Source organism: Microplitis demolitor, chromosome 1 (genome assembly GCF_026212275.2).
Source record: "Microplitis demolitor isolate Queensland-Clemson2020A chromosome 1, iyMicDemo2.1a, whole genome shotgun sequence".
Classification (NCBI taxonomy): domain Eukaryota; kingdom Metazoa; phylum Arthropoda; class Insecta; order Hymenoptera; family Braconidae; genus Microplitis; species Microplitis demolitor.
The window spans coordinates 4251700-4257699 of NC_068545.1; the positions used below are offsets into that span (position 1 = coordinate 4251700).

At 26.2% G+C, this 6000-nt stretch overlaps 1 protein-coding gene across 1 annotated transcript in view; it reads right to left on the minus strand.

The window, feature by feature from the left end:
- The window catches only part of LOC103575051 (SKI family transcriptional corepressor 2), an 87771-nt gene extending 85667 nt beyond the window's left edge, over nucleotides 1-2104 (minus strand). Inside the window, exon 1 of the mRNA XM_053738096.1 lies at nucleotides 1795-2104. The gene's annotated coding sequence lies outside the window, so the exon portion shown is untranslated. The remainder of the gene's footprint in view (nucleotides 1-1794) is intronic.
- Nucleotides 2105-6000: the final 3896 nt, after the last annotated feature.

The following is a 6000-nucleotide window of genomic DNA, read 5'->3' on the forward strand; positions in this document are numbered from 1 at the left end:
GCTGTTTCAGGTCATTTGCAATTGTATTTATATAATAAACTTAAAAAAGTCACACCATATGTCGATGACTTTTAGTAAAACGCCGGGAATAAAAAAAAAATAATAATAAATAAATATATAAAAATAACTTTTTAAAACACGATTGGGAAGTGACTGATTCTTATCTTATGCGGGCTAATAACAATGAAAATTAAAATAAAAAGTAAAAGATAATAGTAAATAATTATAACTTACTGTAAAACAAAAATATATAATATATATCATAAAATCTTGAATAGTCATAGCTCATAACGTTGATGTAAACCATGAGAAATACATTTCAACTGTTGGTTTAGTAACTTTTTTTTTACCAAAGTACTATTTGTGGCGACTGCTCTATTTTTGTACATTTAATACTTTATTTTAATCAATGAACGATTATAAAAAAAAATTCGTTCTAATATAGTAATTAAATTTTCTGTGAACGAATTGAAAAATTTAATTATCATTGCGTACATTACAAATTATTTTATTAAAAGTTTTAAAGGCCAAAACTGGTCCTAAAGTGGCACAAGACGTACCTCTACTCTATCTTGGAGAAATTCTTTTTTTCAATTGATGCTATCATTTATTTTTAATTAATTGATAAAACTGATCGGTTATAACAGTTCAAGATCATTGAATACTTTGTAAAAGTGAAGGGGATTGTCTGAGAATGCCCTTAGGTTGGGCAGCACCAACCGAATTTTCAAAGTTTACTTTTCTAATTACGTATTGAATGATTACGTCACCGAAATAATGAAAATCTTCCGGAAAAATTTATCTTGCACATTTTTTCGTAAGCTGTACCAGCCTTCAAATTTATCTGCGCTTAGTTAAATTTATAATAAATTCGTTAATGTATAGATTCAATGTACAGTAGGATCTCGTTATAAGATTAGATTCTCTCTCAAGCTATCGCGATACCTGGTTTGTAGAAAAGACAGTAAATAGTCTTATAACGAGGTCCGACTGTAATTATAGTCTTAGATCTACTCCAAGTAATATATGTTTAAAAAAAATTACTAAACCAACAGTTAAAATTTGAAAGTATTTGAAAATTTAAAAAAAGCGGAGGTAGTGTCTCAGAATGTCTTTAAGTGAAAATATCTCAAAAATTTTTTTCACTCAAAAACATACAGCCAGTATCTAAATTTTTATCATATCTAGTAAAAATGACACATACCGAGCAAAAAAAAAAATTATTTTTAAAAATAGAAACATTTTTGATTCAACAGCTTACGACTTTTGTTATAATTATAAAACTGTACTTATGATTAAAGTTAAAATTTATGAATATTCAAACGATAAACCGTGAAATTTTATCTCAATAATTAATGATCCTGAAGTTAGCCGACTTCTAATAATTTTTTGATTATTTTTCAAAACGATAAATTATAAAAAAAAATATTTGAAAAAATTGTACCTATAGTTTTTTAAATTTTCTAAATGTGCATAATTTGAGTTTTTTTTTTTTAATTAAATTGTTGAGAAAAAATCCGAAAATTGTTAATTATTAATTTATGAGTGTGAATGTAGCAGACATCAGAAAAATTTTGAATTATAAATAAATAGAGTAAATATTAAAAAAAATAATATTTATAAAAAATGCACTTATTAATTTTTCAAATGCGCATTTTTTAAAATTTTATTTTGTTAATTATTTAGTCTATTTATTAATAATTGTAAATTTGTCTGTCTGTTACATTCACACTCATGTTAACTTTAGGATCATAGTAATTGATATCTATAAAAAATATAATGATAGAAACTTACGTGTTGATGTAGACAGTTGGGATGAAATCGTTGAAATTCCTTTTGTTCCTTTTCGTTTCATGTAGATATATAATATATAGATATCTTTGGCCCAATAAAACCTTTTTACGATTGATCCGTTATCTATTCTCTGAAATTCTCAAGACTTAGGATCCTTTAGTTCTCTATAGCGGATTCTTGCTCTTTTACTTTATTACCCAAACCCAGCATCATCCCTTGGGCTACCAATCCTAAGTAAAGTTTGTTATACAACTTGGTACGAACATACGAACTTCCGAAAATGTCTGTCTTTATCAGTTACTATACTAGTTACACTAGTGCTGGTACTAGTTGCTAAGGTAAGCTCTTGGCGACGATTTTCTTTACAAGTTTGAGTTGGTTTCGGTGCTGATGCTTTACTTGGTGACTTTGTGTGCTTCTCAACTTAACGAAAAACTTAGTTATCATGTCGCATGGGAATTGCCAATGAAACCACCGTAGTTAAACTTTTGTGTCTGTCAGTACTAAGAAGACAATAGATATCTTTGATGAATCAACAAATAATTCATTATTTTGCGGTCTGTTCGTCTTTGAATTTTTTTTGTTGATGTTTAAATTTTTAACCTATTAATTTATTTTTATTTTACTGAGTAATGAAGAGTAGATACCCAAGAATACTTTTTTTTTGATACTGTAAGCGAATTTATACAAAGAAACAAATCGAAGAGGATAATTAAGCATCAATTGTCCCAATTTTCAGTTAGCTGACAAAAAATGAAAGACTGTAGCGACATCTAGAGAAATAAGAGTCAAGCATACTTTGCTGTTGTCATTGGGTAAATTTGAATATTTGAAAAATAAATTAGAAATTGGAGAAAACTAAAAATCGTAGGTCAAAACAAAATGGCGGCAGAATATGATAGAAAAATATTTAAAAAATTAAAAAAAACACGCAAGTGTTTGAACAAACCTTGGTGGGGAAATAATGTGCAGAAGGGTGTCCTAATACACTTGGAGATTTGAATTAAATTGCTCCAAGTGTATTGCAGCTAAAAAAACGTCACTTGACTGCTATTTTCCCACCAGACGATGCCAGATGATTTTGATCAGGAACTTGGAAGTTATCAGCATCAGCAACTCGCAACACTACACTAGCACTGAACATTCAATATTTAACGACACCACAGACACTTTGCACAATTTAAATTTTACAAACACTGCACATTTTAATTAAACAATGACTGAGCTATAAATTTTATGGATAATTGTGCGACTTAACTGCTATACTGTTTCAATTCAAACATAAAGAAAGATCTGGACTACTACTGCCGTTGTCGTTGATACTGACTGCTGCTATTGGACCGCCAGTTGGTAGAAAGCAATCGATTTTGCGACTCATTCGACTCCCCCCACTTTAGCAAAAATTTGAACGTTGAATACAGAAACGCGCAGTAGCGCCAACAGCGCGAAATTTCTAGATTGAAACTTAATAATTTTATTAAAATTCATACCTATCAATAATTATCTTAGTTAAACTAAAAAATTTACTCAATAATTATATTAATCAGACTAAAAAATATATTGAAAAATTTTTCAGTCTAATTAATATAATTATTAATAGATATGAATTTTAACAAAATTACTAAGTTTCAATCTTGAAATGTCGCGCGTTGGCGCTACTGCGCATTTCTGTATTCAACGTTCAAATTCTTGCTAAAGTGGAAGGAGTGGAATGAGTCGCAAAATCGATTGCTTTCTACCAACTAGCGGTTCAATAGCAGCAGTCAGTATCATCGAGAACGGCAGTAGCAGTCCAGATCTTTTTTTACGTTTGAATTGAAACAGTATAGCAGTTAAGTCGCGGAATTATCCATAAAATTTATAGCTCAGTCATTGTTTAATTAAAATGTGCAATGTTTGTAAAATTTAAATTGTGCAAAGTGTCTGTGGTGTCGTTAAATATTGAATGTTCAGTGCTAGTGTAGTGTTGCGAGTTGCTGATGCTGATAACTTCCAAGTTCCTGATCAAAATCATCTGGCATCGTCTGGTGGGAAAATAGCAGTCAAGTGACGTTTTTTTAGCTGCAATACACTTGGAGCAATTTAATTCAAATCTCCAAGTGTATTAGGACACCCTTCTGCACATTATTTCCCCACCAAGGTTTGTTCAAACACTTGCGTGTTTTTTTTTTAATTTTTTAAATATTTCTCTATCATATTCTGCCGCCATTTTGTTTTGACCTACGATTTTTAGTTTTCTCCAATTTCTAATAATTTATTTTTCAAATATTTAAATTTACCGCGAAAGTAATAAGAATAATTAATAAGGGTGCATTTCCCACGTCATTAAGATGAATAGTTTAAAATAAATTGTCAAGATCATATATATTTAATTGATTATATTTATATTTATTTATAACATATGATAAACCAATTACACATTATTTTATAATTTGTAATGCAATTAATGAGTAATTAAGTATTACACATTAATTAAAATTAATAATAATTACAATTGCAATTAATTAATTACACATGAGAACGTATGGCTCTTTGGAATCAAAGATTAACAATTTAAAAATATAATTAATCATAAATTTACTAACTAACTCAATAATTACTTAAATAATAATCAATAAAAACATACATCATGATTTGTTTTTTTCTTTTCTTTTTTATATAATATACTGGAATAAAAGAGCATTAGTAAAAGAAAAAATATAAAAAATCAGTTCTTGGCGTTTTACGCATTTAACAAATTTATTTATTTATATTTAATATTATCATATTTGTTATTTAAATCCCGCTTCATTACGATACTTGAAGGACCGTAATTTGAAACTTATTTAATATAATTACTTCAATTAACTAAATTAATTAATTATTTTTATTGTATTTTTTATACATTTATTTATGTTAATATTTTTTTTAGGCATCGATTATATTTTTTTTAAATTTTCAACAAAGTGCTTTAAGACTTTTTACATCGTTCTACGATGTCTAACAGAAAACATTCGAGTTTTTTTTATACATAATTGATTACTTCATGTATTTTGTGAAAAATCATCATTTTTTTTTTTTTAACACAAATAATTAATTTCTTAATATATTTAAATATTCATTTTTTTGTACTTGAGAGCCATAGTATTTTCAAATAAATTTTTATACTTTTCATACATTTATTTTTCATATTTTATACTCATTGTTACATATATTTAAAAAAAAAAAAATATTTAATCGAGTTAAACCTTTTTCTAATTAACAATCTGTTTAAATTTATTATCTAGACCATTAACTTTTTTTTCAACGATATTGTAAATAAATAATTTTAAATAACATGAAGAAAAAAAAATACAATACTATAGCTTTCATGTAAAAATTTGCGGTAATTGTTTAGATGTGTAGCTCTAGTGATTTATGTCAAAATAATTTTTTTTTATTATTCTACTCTTTGGATGAATGGTAAAAAATAAGTAAATACAAAGCTATTAATTTTTTGCATTTTATAGAAAAATTTTTTTTTCAACTAAAAAAAATCCTTTTTTGTAAATTCAGTAGAAAAAAGTTTAGTTAAGATTATAGTTCATTTTTATTTTTAAGTAGATCATTAAAAAAAATATACGCAGATATGATTATATATAATTCATGGTCAGAGTTTCATTTTTTAAATCTGATCAGATCTATTTATTAGGGTGGGCCAAAAAGAACTAATTTTTTTTTCTGACTTTTTTTGGCCCAGTAGACTGTAAAACTCGATTTTTTACACTAGTATTTATGTATGACGATATATGATCAGATTTATATATGATCATATCTAATGAGTGTGAATGTAGCAGACAGATACATTTAAAATTATTAATAAATCGAGTAAATAATTAATAAAATAAAATTTTAAAAAATTGCGCATTTAAAAAATTTTTAAACTAATAAGTGCATTTTTTATAAATATTATTTTTTTAATTATTTATAATTTCAAATTTGTCTGATGTTTGCTACATTTACACTCGTTTATATCTAAATATTTCTTCAAGATAATTTAATTAGAAAAAAATTAAAAATAATTATTTTTATGATATAAATGCACAAGACTATAAAATTTATTTATTTTCATCAATCCACTATAGTGTAGAAAAAAGAAAAGTTATCATACGTTACATAATTTTGTGATTTCGTATCACGGAAAAAAAAAAAAAAAAAAAAAAAAAAAAAAAAAAACAGAGCCACAAA